This window comes from Halichoerus grypus, chromosome 6, assembly GCF_964656455.1.
Source record: "Halichoerus grypus chromosome 6, mHalGry1.hap1.1, whole genome shotgun sequence".
Classification (NCBI taxonomy): domain Eukaryota; kingdom Metazoa; phylum Chordata; class Mammalia; order Carnivora; family Phocidae; genus Halichoerus; species Halichoerus grypus.
The window spans coordinates 98,126,598-98,141,277 of NC_135717.1; the positions used below are offsets into that span (position 1 = coordinate 98,126,598).

The window sequence follows — 14,680 nt, forward strand, 5'->3', positions numbered from 1 at the left end:
CTTAAAAGAGTTATGTCCCCAAATGTTGATTAAGACAAATCAAATTAAACACCCTTTGGAGGGGTCATTATATAGGCAGGAAGAGAAAAACCAGGCAGGAAGACCAGGTAGATAAGTAAATGGGATGCAGATCACTGGCAACAGAAGCTGGATAGTTAAAAGTTATCAGAAACACATGTATGCATCTTTTAAAAATACACTGGCCTGGGTAATAGCCCCAGAGATTCTGACGGTGCCTGAATGTTAAATAGCCCCAGAGATTCTGACAGTGCCTGAACGTTAAAATTCTACAGGTGATTCCGATGATCAACCAGGATTAAAATCAGGGAATCTAAATCAAAAGGTAGAAGATCTGTGGAGAAAGAACACATGTGAGGTACTAGCATGTTTCTGAGGTGAGGATCTGGCCCCAGCAAGAATTTCTTACACACATGAATCTGGATCAGGAGTCAGTCCCAGGATATGAGTACTCATGCTGAACAGCAACTAAGTGTTCCTGGCTGGAAAAGGAAATGAAAGAAGAGAAGCCAAGAAAGGATAATCTTTAGAGTGCACTCCACTTATTTTCACAATCACACAAATCTTAGGCAGTTATAACAAATTGCTTCGTATGTGAGCGTCTTGCCTTGTCTCCACGTCTCCACTCCCAAAGAAAGCAAATTCTGTAGGACGAGGGAATGTGACTTATACTTTATTGGAATAGGCTGGGTATACAGAAGACATGCAATAAATTACTATAACTACTTTACTGCAAAAAAATCTCTACACCTCCCCCTTCCCTTTGCTCTTTGTCCTCCTCCCTGAAGTCACATGAACCAGAACAATTATTTCTCTTTTGACTTTTGCTTTCAAATATCTGAATTTATTTTTAAATTCATATAATTTTTAATTTTCTAAATTAACTGTTTTTTGATAATCTATTCACCTCCCACTTAACCTACTCATACCTCTTTCTCCACATACCGAAGGTTCCATGATTATGTGAAATCTCTATGTCAATTTATATGGTATGAACCTAGAAATTACTGATCAGGAGCTGTCAGAAAACATTTAGTCACTTCAAATTGCATTGATTTATTTCTAAATATAACATTTGAGTTCATTTTTCAAAATCTCAATGGAATCAATTCAATAAACATTTATGGATCACCTCTGATTTTTATCATAAATTTTAGTGAGTCAGATAGTCATTTATGAATTTGCTCAATAAAAAACACATTGAAATTATCACTGCAATACATTTTAAATGACTATCCATTATCATGATTAAATCCAGTATTGAGTCGGTTATTGCTTGAAACAATGAAGTACCACTACTTAAATCTATATTCCAATCACAAGGGAGAAAAAAACAAAGAATCATAACACAAAAGATTTTTAACTCTTGAAAACTTTGTAGCAAAGTATTCAAGCACGCTGACCTTCCTCTCCGCCAGAAGTTCGGAAACTTGAATCAACTCTAGTAAAGTGATATTCTGTTCAGATGTCTTAGATTTTCCCAGTTTAAAAGCTGTCCTAAAATACTGATACTTGATCTCTCTACTACTGGAGTAGTAATCTACATAATTTAGGAAAGTTGCTAAGACTGTCATAAGCTCTAAATCCTTTTTGAAATTAACCACAAAATCCTACTTCCATCCCTCCAGTTTTCACCAGAAGTTTAACAACTGACTCTTATTTTATTTCCAGAGATCAAAGTTTAATAAAACTGAAAAATACTTAAGACTTAAATATAACACCTTTAACTTAATGAAGACAATGTGGATATATGCTCCTTTTTTTTTCCTTCTGTATCTTGACACACTGAATATCTGCAGCATAGTTTAAAAGAAGAGGTAGAGAGAATGGTACAATAGAAAGAGATGTGAATTCACTGGAAGTCCTAAGTGTTGGGTTCTAATCTTAACTTTGTTTCTAACCAAATAAAATTGCCTTGAGCAACTCACTCTAGAACTCAATTTCTGCATCTATAAAATAAGGAACTTCATATCAAGTTATTTTTCAGGTCTTTTCCACATCCAGGATCCCAGGTATACAGAGTTATGTGTAAATTCAAGTAGAATCTGTTCAAACAAGGACTCTATAATCCACCCAGAGTCTTTTGTGTTAACTTGATAGAAAAAAAATAAAACAATCAAGTAGGCCTAATGAGGTTTGAGGAACATTCAAAGTGGTGTTTAGGTATTTTCTTAAGTACTTAGGAATCCAATATGGTTTCTTCTTACAGATGAAATCTCCATATTTAACTCAATACAAAGGCAAGGGTTGTTGCTTTCCCAAATGAAATCTCTTGTTTGTAACCTGGCATGCATTTCTTCTAATCAAAGGAGAAGCAGAATACTTGGGAATAATTAAAGGGATCTCCAATATATGCCTATGCCTTTCCTCTCTGACAAACTAGGGGTCAAATTCAGACCACTATGTTTCTTTACATACTCTTGTATTTATTTGGGAACAGCACAGAAATGTTTGAGGGAAAAAGCTATAGCTACTCCCTATTCTGACTTTAATTATAGTTTTCAGGATTGCCCCTAAGTTTCATCCGTTTAAAAAAAAAATGCCCCACTCACATGCATATTTCCCCTGGAGCAAATAAATTCCTCTTATCTTCTCAAATTGTCATGATAAGTTTGTGAAACTACAGAACTATACAATTTTAAAGATAGGAAACCTTAGAGATTTTCTAACACAAATTCTTATCCTAACATAAATGGTCCACCTCTTTCTCTATAACAAGACTTTTTCACTACTTTATAAGGCAGTCCTCTCCATTGTTGGGCAACTCTAGTTTTTTGGAGGCTTTCCATTTCATGGTGCTAATATGATTTTCATTTAATTGTTGGTATTTCTTTGAGAGCAACATAAAGGCAATCTACTATCTCTCCCACATGCCAGATCTTCAAATATTTGAAGACAGTTGCGATGTCCCTACGTGGGCCTCTGATTCTCCTCAAGTTTATCAGTAGGGCCTTGCAACAATTAGCCAATGACTTCTTTCAATACCACCATCAAACCACTGGCTTATTAACCATTTAATTCTATATTCTTTTTTTCCAAGGAACCACTCTTAAGAGTATCATTTTAGCCTTACATACTACTTTTACATTTATCTGTACGTTGAATCCTGATTATTTGATCAAATATGTAAGTTACCACTTCAAGATATTTGTCATCTAAAGATCTGGTGAGCACACTTTTAATGAAGTTGTCAATAAAGACAAGGGCAAGGTCAGTGTCCATATCCCAATAACACTAATCCATTAATCAATTATCTATAAGTTCAGTTGTTCTTCCTACCAAAAATCTACCTAAATATCTCATGCTCTCATTTACCCATTACCCAACATTTTTTTTTCATGACTATATAAGCAAGTTCTTCTGTAAGTTCAAATATACATTCATCTTGGACTGGAGATTTGAATTCATTGTAAGAAGTTGTTATTCTATTCTCTTTTTTTAAGATTTATGTATTTATTTGAGGGGGGCAGCAGAGGGAGAGAATCATCAAGCAGACCCCCCAATGAGTGCAGAGCCAGACGTGGGGTTCGATCTCACAACCCTGAGATCATGACCTGAGCCAAAACCAAGAATCGGACACTTAACTGACTGAGCTACTCAGGCACCCCTTATTCTATTCTTTATTCCAGCATAGGCTTTCATTTCCTCTTAAGTATGCTGAAACCTCAACCTTCCAGTTTGGAAACAAAACAAGAGTTGAGGAGTTCTTCCTCTGTTGTGTCAATTATTAATATTATAGTCCAGTGTTATCACAGTAGATTTTTGAGAGCAAAGATCTTATTATATTTTAGTACTCACAGTGCAAACAAGATAATGTGGCATAGAAAAGGTTCCCAATAAATGTCTGTAGAATGAATGAATGCCCATGATCATTAACTCTCCTCAAGTTCATGCTTTTCTTAATAGGCCCTCGCTTTGTACCCTTCTATCTTTGATACCTACCCCTTTAAATTCTGAGCTTATCAAAGAGTTCCTGATATAGTTACACTTTTATTTAACTTCTTTTCTTTCTCAGCAGGATTATTCTCAATTATATAGTCAGAATTACAATTTTAGAGCATCTCATCCTTCGTGAGCTATATTTCTTCTTTATAATCTCTGTACAAGAAATTATAAATCAGGCAACATTCATGCTTAATTGGTATTTTCAGTACAATTTTTTTTGTTTCTTCCTCCATTCTTTATGTTTCAGCTTCAAAACATTTAGGCTCCTAACACTAGAAAAGATAAAAATAATAATATAAATTTGTTCTTTTGTATCTTTAAAACTTTTATATTTACTTGCAATGTGCTAACTCCTTAAATTAATCTGTAGAATGATTTAAAATCTTAATACTTACTAAACAATAAACAAGAAAGTAAAAACTTATTCTAAGGAATTTAAATACTGAACCTAAAGTACACATTAGCTTTCCAAAGCAGGCATATTATAACTGATCCTTTAAAATCATACTTAGTAATTTAAATTATAATAATGCCTCAGTTATATATCAAGTGTTTTCCAAACCTCAGCCATCTGAAATGGCTGTGACACCCAGTTCTAGCCCCCCATGTCTTGCTGCCTTTCTACCAAAGAGGAAACATCTTGAGCAGCTAATTAATAAAATGAATAGCATTTAAAAACAGAAATCTCCAAAAAGACCAAAAACCATTCATAACTCTACATGACCATGCAGCTCATAAGAGGAGGGCCATCAGGGGTGCCTGGGTGGCTCAGTCAGTTAAGCGTCCTACTTTTAATTTCGGCTCAGGTCATGATCTCAGTGTCCTGAGATAGAGTCCTGCACTGGGCTCCATGCTCAGCAGGGGGTCTGCTTGAGATTCTCTCTCCCTCTCCATCCCCCCCCCACCCCACCCACGTTCTCTCTCATTCTCTCTAAAATAAATAAATAAATCTTTAAAAAAAATAAAACGAGGAGGGCCATCACTTGCTGAGTGTGGATCTAATGGCCAAGTCAACAGGCACTAAGCTCAGAAGCATGGAAAACTCGGTGGAGAAAGGCAGAGAGAAGATAAGATAGGGGAAGTGGGAAGGTGGAGAAAGTATCAAAAGAGAGAAGCAGAGGAAGTTTAATGCAATTACTACAAGCAGACAGAAAAAAAAGAGAGTCATATACCCTAGGCAGTCCTTGGGTCTCAAGAGATGACAGCTTGGAACAATAATTCATATCCTTAATGATGACTCTGGACCACCAATGGATGTTTAACCCTGACCAAACATATTATCAATTAACAAATGTCTTCTGTCAAAGAAAACATATTTGTATGTTTTTTGTCACCCTCCCCTAAAGGTTTAAAAATTAGCAATAGGCAGGTAAGCTTATATTTGTGCCACAATTCTCTCAGCAAAACACTAAAAAGCTGTCCTTTCATCAGAATTCAAATTAATTTAAAAATTAATAAGACAATTGTATAGTAACTATACCTCTACAAACATCTGGAAATCTTATTGACACCAACTACTACTATTTTCAAGTAGAAAATCACTCCCAGGGCCGCCTGTGTGCCTCAGTTGTTGAGCGTCTGCCTTCGGCTCAGGTCATAATCTCAGGGTCCTGGGATCGGGCCCAGCATCAGGCTCCCTGCTCAGCGGGAAGCCTGCTTCTCCCTCTCCCACTCCCCCTGCTTGTGTTCCCTCTCTCGCTGTGTCTCTCTCTGTCAAATAAATAAATAAAATCTTTACTTTTTTATTTTTTTATTTTTTTTATTATGTTATGTTAAATAAAATCTAAAAAAAAAAGAAAAAGAAAACCACTCCCATTTCATCACAAACAGTCAAGAGAAAATGTAGTTTCAACATAGAGAACAAAGTGCAATTCAGTGTCTTGAATCCCTCAGAAAATCAGTTTCTCACAAACTTCAGCATTATTTTATATATGACTTACTGATCACAAATTTTATTAACCAGATTTTAAACAAACCTGATTTTAAATCACCTTGGAAAAGCTCCATGTTAAGGCTCAAATTCTCCCATAGTTAATCAGAAAATGCTGGGGAAAAGGAAAGAATAAGAAACTAAAAGATAGCTTTTCTTTCCTCCAGGATATACAAAGAATCACTTATATCTCAGCCAAATATATTTAGAATATTGGCAGCTCAAATTGGCATGATTGACACAAGTAGGTAACACTCAAAACAAACCCAGGGCTAGGGAAAATTGTATCATAAGCAGTTTTGTGATCCATTTTTTCCCTTCTGTAAAACAGGTAAGAGAATGCTCAAAGATATCACACATAGTCATTTACATACAGTATCATTTTATGGAATTTTCCAAGGTGTTAATTAAAAGTTTTAATGAATGTTAATCATCTGTCAATTTCATTGGCAATCTCTGTTCAACCATATGCTTCTCTTTTACACCTGTAAGTTTTTTTAAAAACCATTACTTTAAATTGTTTTACTTCCTTAACATGATATTTGTATTAATATTTAGGAAACAAAACTTCTGCAATCGTATACAGCAATCTTCTATAGCTCATTTATGTATTTCCTAACTTCCTTAAATAAGGTATGAGTATGTAGGATTTGCATGATCATTATACTTCCAAGTGAGGATCTAAAAATCTTTATTCTTTTTAAAAATATCTTTATTCTTTCAAAGTTAAACTGGTTTTATGCCCAGGAAACAATTCTGAGCCAGAAAATTAAACATGGCATTGCATCCTAGAACCCTAGAAATGAAATTCCATCTCATTAAATCACTATACAACTTTTGCTACCTTCATCTTTCTCTGGTTCATATGTTTTTACATTCAATCCTTCATTCATACATTTTTATTTACTGAGCACTTGGAAGTACTGGGCATACAGCAATGAACAGAACATGCAAATATTTCTCTCCTCAGTGAGCTTACCTTCTAGTTGAGGGAGGCAAGAAAACTAAGAAAATGGATAGTAAATTCAAAAGAAAAACAAACCAGGAAGTTGAGAAAGGGAAGAGAGGAGGTAAGTGAGTTCTTGAAGAGGGGTGGAAAGGCTGTTGAATTTTGAGGTAGGGTGGCCAGAGAAGGACTCACTAAGAAAATACATTTGAGTAAAGACCTAGAGAAGGAGAGACAGCAAGGCATGCAGGTATCTGGAGGAAGAGTATTTTATGCAGCGGGAGCAGCAAGTGCCAAAGCGCAGGGTGGGAGAGTGTGAGGAGTATTTGAGGAACAAGCATCAAGTGTGGATGGACCAGACTAAACAAAAGAGAAGGTATTAGGCTAGGAGGTCCAAAAGGAAGGACAATAACAAATATGACGGCCTTGTAGGCCACAATAATATCGTGGCTATTGACCCATAAGAGAGATGGAACCATGAAGGCTTTGAACAGAGGAGAAACGTGATCTGTCTACATTTTTAAATGGTCACTCTGACTGTCTGTTAAAAATTGGCTAGAGATGGGCAATGGTGTTAGCAGGGACACCAGTTAGGAGGCTACCGAAATAATCCAGATGAGAGATGACGATAGCTTGAACTCAAATGGTAGCTAAAAAAGTGGTAAGAAGCAGTCAGAATTTGGATATATTTTAAAGGTAGAAAAGGCAAGATTCCTGAGAGACTAGGATATTAAAGAAAGAACAGCATAAGGATGATTTCAAGGATTTCTCCTGGACAACTGAAAGAATGTAGTTGCCATAACTGAGATAGAAAAGACTGTAGGAGTGCTCGCTTCAGCAGCACATATACTAAAATTGGAACGATACAGAGAAGATTAGCATGGCCCCTGCGCAAGGATGACACGCAAATTTGTGAAGCGTTCCATATTTAAAAAAAAAAAAAAGAAAGAAAGAAAAGAAAAGACTGTAGGAGAAGCAGGGGGAAAGCAGGAGTTCATTTTTGTACCTATTATATAAAATTGCCTATTAGACATTCAGTGACATTTTTCAAGTAGGCAGTTGGATATAGGAGTTTAAAGTTCAGGAGAGCTCGGTGTCCAAATATATATTTAGAAGTCATCAGTGTACATAGGACATTTAGAGCCATTAGACTGGATGAACAAAGATTTTTGTTTTGATACAAATGAGAAGAGGTCCAAGAATTAAGCCCTAGGGCACGCCAATGTTTAGAGATTACAGTGATGAAGATGGACCAAATAAAGAACAGAAAGAGCAGCCAATATGTACAAGAAAAATCAAGAAATGGAATCCAAGTGAAAAAGGTGCTATGAGGCAACAAAAGCAAACAAGAGTTTCCAATGCCACTGATGGGACAAGTAAAGTAAGGGCTAACAAGTGATCATTGGCATAGCAACATGGAGGCCACTGTTGACTTAAACCAAGAGGCGTTGCAGTGTCATGATGAAGGCAAATAAATGCCTCTGTGTTTTTAAGAGAAAAAGAGAGGGAACAATTTGGAGGAAAAAATATATACAACTTTTTCAAGGAATTCTTCTTTAAACAGATAGAGTCAAATGTGGAGTCACTGGGGAAGAATGACACCAAAAGAGTGTTTTCCCTCTTAAAATGGAAGAAACAACAAGTTGGTAGATTGAGGGGAAAGACTTAGCAAACAGAAAAAAAAAAAAAAAAAACTGATGATGCAGGAGACAGAAAGGATATGGATGGACTAATGTATGAGCCGGCCAGAGGAAACAGACTGTAGGATGTTGTGCACAGGTGGAGGAGTGAGCTTTTACTAAGACCAGTGACACTTCATACACAGGAAAGAGGAGAAGGCAGAGTATACACCAGTGGGTACATAGCTACGGTGACAGAAGTTTTGAGAATCCTCTTCTTGTTCATTTAACTTTCTAGAAGAAATGGGATGCAAGACCATGAGCTGAGATTGTGGATGGGAGAGGAGGCATGACAAGTGTAATGAGTGTAAGAAAAAAAAGAAGGAAAGTGGGTTCTCCCGGCCACAGCAAGCCAGGCTCTCCTCCACCACTGGGCCCCAGCAAATGTTAGTCTTTCTCCCATGAAACTTGTTCTCCTGGATCATCACACAGATTCTTCCTTCTTATCATTCAGATTTCAACTCAAATGTCATCGTCTTCCCTGATTACCCCAACCAAAGCAGATCCTGGGAACTACTCTCGATCATATTCTGCTATTTCTTCTTATTCTTTATAAAGTATCATATTTCTTTATTAATAGTTTATTTTCTGTCATGCTCACTAGACTGTAAGCTCCTTGAGGGCAAGGGCTGTCTAGTTTGTTCACTGCTTTAGCTCCAATGCCAAAAATAGTGCATGGCACCTAGTAAGAACCTCATTGACCAACTTATGGGCTATATTTGTTGCTGAAACCATATACAGGAACTCTGAAACTAGTTATAACCTCTTTTGGGACATGACTTGAACTAACCTCTAGTTATGTCACTGAGACAACAATTCTGTTTTCAAATTCCACCAAAAACACTACCAGTAATAGGGACTCTACTTCTGTTTTTCTTTTCATTTTCTCTATTGTAGATTATTTTTGTCTCTTTAAATGTTGCTAAATATAACCTAAAGAAAATAACGGGAATTTTCTGACATTCTGCAAATAAGTCACATTAACCCGGACCATAGTCAACATCTAGGTTCAACTCTTCACCTTGGAGCAGCTTGAGGAACATAGACATGAGCACTTAACCAACTTGTTTCTCAGGGGAGCTGAATGTCCTACTTCTTTCTTAAGAAAAAGAGCTATTTTTCTGAGAGAGAGAGTGAGTGAATCACCACCAGTTGTAATAAGTGTATAAGTATCAATTATTTTAGAAATGGTGAATTAAGTTTATACGATTTTAAAAGTTACTTTTCCTTTAGGGCACATTAGTTACTTGATTCAAATGGATGACACTAGCAAAACCTTCATTTACAAAAAGCTATCCTCATCACACACTTCCCTAAATGCAAGTTTAATAATTTGTATTATTTTTGTTTTATTTCAGGGCAAATATAAAGAAAGAATAACCTCCTTATGGCTCATTATGCAGCATTTTCATGAGAAGGAAGCCAATGAATTCAAGAGGACACTGTGTGTTAATATAAGCCGTGACTAACATGCTCTCTTCTTAGCCACGTCTCAGGATTGCATTTACACAAAGTGGCAGAGTTGGCTCTGCTGGTTTTGAATGTACGTCCCCTTTTATGGAAAATATCAACAGGGATTTTTTTTTTCCATGGCTGGAGGTCTTTTCCTCATCTAAATATTAAAGTCTGGTAAGTCTTTCCAACTTACTGGAGCATAATCATGCTTGCTACTTGTTAATTAGGATCAGGGTGATAACTATTAAAAGTTGAAAGAGTTTCCTGGTGGTTGCAACAAGTTTCAACATGATCCCAAGCTTTGTCAATAACCACAAGGGGAAAAAGAAAGCAAAAGGAAAATGCCTCTCTAGAGTCCCTCATTTCTGAGAGAAGGGTGAATGCTACTGCTATCATATCACTCTCATTTGAAAGATATCTTAATACCAAAGGAGGACAAATGGTGGACCAAGCCATGTTCAGAGTGGAGGATACAGCCCAGCCAGAGAGCCAGGAGATCTGGGTTCTATGACCAATTCTCCTACTTATTTAGGTGACCCTCAATTTCCTCCAGTGGGTTTGGAGTAAGAATTAAAGATGTCCCAGTTTTAAAATTCTATTTCGACTGGCCAATTTAAAATCTTGAAAAAAATTCTGCAAAACACTCCTCAAAGGCTGGGCATTATAGTTTGTCTTTTTTTACGAGGCAAATACTCAGTATTTTGATAGCTAGTATTGGAATGCCACTTTTCAACGACAGAATGTTTGAGCTCTCACATACTTTATCTCATTTAGGCCTCTGAGCAATCTTGCAAAATGCGTTGTAACTGCTTCCTTCACAAGCTAGGAAAGAAAGAGAATGAGGGCAGAAAAGAGACCAAGTGACTTGCATAAAGTCAGAATGGAGGTTCCACACCCAGAAATACTTGTCCCTATCACTTCACTTGGAATTATAACTCATCGGTACAAGCCCACATCTAGAGACCAGCTACTACATAGAGAACAGAAACAAGCAATAAATACAGAGAGAATTAAAAAAAAAAAAAATCTCTGAGAAAAGAAAGATTACAAATGGCTCCCATGAACTCAGATAATATATCACATTACTTTACCACATTGGGTTTTTTCCCCACCATTTAATTCACTGTTCTTCAGAGAAGTCAGTCTAAAATAAATTTGTCTGCAGTGGCAAATTTCCTAAAACAAATATTAAACACAGCTACTGGGATTTCTGTAGCATGTTATCAAAATAATGAGTTATAAATACTCGATTTATATACCACATACCTATTAACAAAAAGAAAATATACACATTATCCCCTAGGCCTGAACTAAAACTTATATTGACATTAGTCAAGAAAAAAAAAAAAAGAAAACGAGGAGCAGCATCTTGGGAGAGTGCAAGTATAAAGGTCACAGGAGGTACTCTCAGCACAAAGGTACCGTCAGAAACCTTATTCCAAACTGTAGAACAACCAAAACGAATATAACCCAAAAGCAGACCTTGTGGGTTTTTTCCCCCCAGGGGTTATAACTCGCAGAACTAGTGCCATTCCAGCTGAAAACGATAAAGTTTGAACTTTATCAAAAGGTATACAGCATATTAAAAAGATCATAAACCCATCAATAAAAATAATTGTAAGTCTAGCTGCACTGCTGCTCTGTATTTCACCAAATCAAGGAAGGAACAACTAACATCTACTGGAATGTTACAGTTTACAAAATGTGTTCATACAACTGACTCATTTTAATGCTCACAAAAATCCTATGCGTTAAACCCCATTTTGCAGGTGAAGAAAGGGAAATTCAGAGAAATTAAGTGGCCTGAGACAAAAACCCAGATGATGGCTTTAGATTCTCTCCCTCCCAGGCTATTTTTGAAGCAGCAATACAAAAAACCAGGTGGGGTGTCTTATAGGACTAATGGACAACATATATTTAAGCCATTAAGAACCAGGAGTAGTCTCGTAAGAATAATACGTAGAACTTTCCTAGAAAGGCAATTTTTATTGCCCTTCTCCACTCAATATCCAATATGTAATAACAGCTGATTTAGGGATTTAAAGTACAAGAAAAACAGAAAAGAGGGAGGAAGGAAGGACAAAAGGAGAAAGGTAGAAATAGAGGAAGGATAAACTTCCTAACTTAGCTAAATAAGTGGATTCTCTTCTCTGGACTAGAGACTGTGATAGCAATATGCAATTGTACAGAGTAGGTTAAAGAGTAATGTCTTAAAATTTAAACCAAAAAATCTGTAATTGAAATTTACATAGAAATACTGAGATAAAGAAAACTGCTAAAATCTATTAAAATTGCTAAGATCCCATTATACTCTCAAAAAAGTTGTCTGTGGTAAACTCATGGCGGAAACAAAGATTATTTACAAAGCCAAATCAAACTTAATTCAAATTTAAAGAAATTGATAGCTAATTCAAACTAATCCAAACCTTATTTTTAGTATATACATTAATTTGAATTTTCCCCAGTAGTCACCTCACTAGGAAAATTTATTCTATTTCTTAATCCTCAAGAAATGGCAAATTCCCTAAATAATTTGAGTTTTCAAATTATCTGCAATAAGATAAAATAGTACTCAGCTATTTTCTCTTAATCCAACATTCTTTGTTGAACCTACTTTTGCTTATATCAACCCTTCTAACATTATTCCTTATGATGGAGCATTCCGAGGAACTTTGGGGGTATGAAAGTGAGGGATTTGGACATAGGCATACCTGAAATCCCTCTAACATGAAAATGATATGAGCTGGTGAATAATCACTTTATTATTAAATAAATCTCCAAAATGATAGTCTTTTAAAAATTTGTTACTATGTATGTTAGTCATGAAATTCTCTTTGTATATATAACTGCGTATGTTTCTTACTGTTAATCTACAGAATGATCTATTTGCAAGCAACTGCACCAGTCCACAAGTGGCCAGACTGGTCTTAAAGAGCCAACAAATAAGTTCAGATGCAGAAACTCCCTGAAATAAATTTTATTGTTATGAAAATTGAGGCAACCTCTGACCAATATTAAGCAGAAAAAAATTAAATCTACATTTAAAATATTTAGGCCCTGGAAATATTGAAATTATAATCTGAAAAGCCAAAAAGACATATTATTTTTCCATTTGAACACCTTATCTTAGCTCGGAATTAATGGTTTTGAAAGACTGCCTTTTTCATAATTTGGAAAGAGCAGGCACACACCAAGCTATAAAAATGGACACATTTTTGTACATCTGTTATAATAGATGAACACAAAAAGCCTTGAAATACATTGTGATTATGCAAAGTATAACTTATAAATTAATGTAACATATTTTAAATCTATTTTAAACCTTGACAGGAAAGTAAGTATGGTCCTTCAAGTAACTGAACTTAAGAAACTAGGTACTCATCTTCCTGTTACTACCATTGCTTAAAACACTTCTGGAGCTTAACACTTTTCTCATCCTCCAATTAACAATGGACCCAAGAAAACAGATCTGTTACCTGAGCGCCACAATTTGTACTGCCCTCCACACCCACTCCCCTTTTGACTACCTGCCTGTTTTATTAACCAGACTTGGCTCAAATATATCTTTTGACTATTTCGAAATACAACACCTCTCTTCCAAGTTAAAAAATTTGCCCACTGAGGTCATCAAGAGAGTATACTGCAGCCTCTACGGCAGTTCCAATGGAGGTGCTCCCGGAATATTCTGAGCAATTTCACTATCACTGAAAGATGTATATAGCTTTGAAAGTGACTGTGCTAAATTAGAGTCAACACTCCTTCATATAAAAATTTATAGTTTTAAAAAACTGAAGTAGTTTCTAGTCATCTGATTTATAAATGTATCTTAATAAGTAAAAATACAAACAAAACATTTTTAGTCATTCTACTTCATCCAGACATATACACTGAGGATCAACAGTTTCTCTAAAAATGTGAAAAAAAAAAAAATAGCCAGAATTAACCTGAAGACTTTTTGGGCAGGGGAACTATTTAAATTGACAATAAAAGTTGGACAAAGTGATCAACTTTGTTAACTAAGCCTACTGGGAGGAAATATCAAATGAAAGTAGAAAGAATATAGCTTGTCAAGACAGAAGTCACTGAGGTCTTTTCCCTCCCTGTATTACAGAAAAACATCCATTTAAGGAGGTGTACCCTTTTATCTACCTCTCTAATACTCAATTTATCTCTCTTCATCTGACATATTTGTATTACTCCAGACAACCAAAATATCTAAATTTGGGTGAGTAGCATATCCTCCACTGTCCTATTTTGAGATTTGGCTACTTGTAATTCAATCCACCATATTTGGAATTATATCTAGAACCAGGAGATTCTAATCTATTGACTTCTCAACATGCACACATGACCCAAACAACTATGTAAAAGTCAATGGAGAAATAAAGAATAATATATTGAGATAGGCAAAAAAATATATTTAGTCAGATTTTGCATCAAGTTTATATATCCTTTATTTTTTTAAGATTTTATTTATTTATTTATTTATTTATTTATTTATTTATTTATTTTAACTTGAGAGAGAAAGAGAGCACGAGTGGAGGGGAGGGGCAGAGGGAGAAGGAGAAGTAGGCCTGACGTGGGGTTTGATCCCAGGACCCCGGGGATCATGACCTGAGCCAAAGGCAGACACTTAAACGACTGAGCCACCCATGCACCCCAAGTTTATATACCCTTTAGATTTCCAAAGAATATGGATAGTATTGA

General features: G+C 35.8%; 1 protein-coding gene and 1 non-coding gene across 12 annotated transcripts in view; one reads left to right on the forward strand and one right to left on the reverse strand.

The window, feature by feature from the left end:
* The window catches only part of SOX5 (SRY-box transcription factor 5), a 1,003,105-nt gene that overhangs the window by 956,826 nt on the left and 31,599 nt on the right, over positions 1-14,680 (reverse strand). The gene's annotated exons all lie outside the window — the stretch shown is intronic.
* LOC118550163 (U6 spliceosomal RNA) lies at positions 7,665-7,771 on the forward strand. Its single transcript, XR_004924431.1, has one exon. It is a non-coding gene; the product is annotated as a U6 spliceosomal RNA (small nuclear RNA).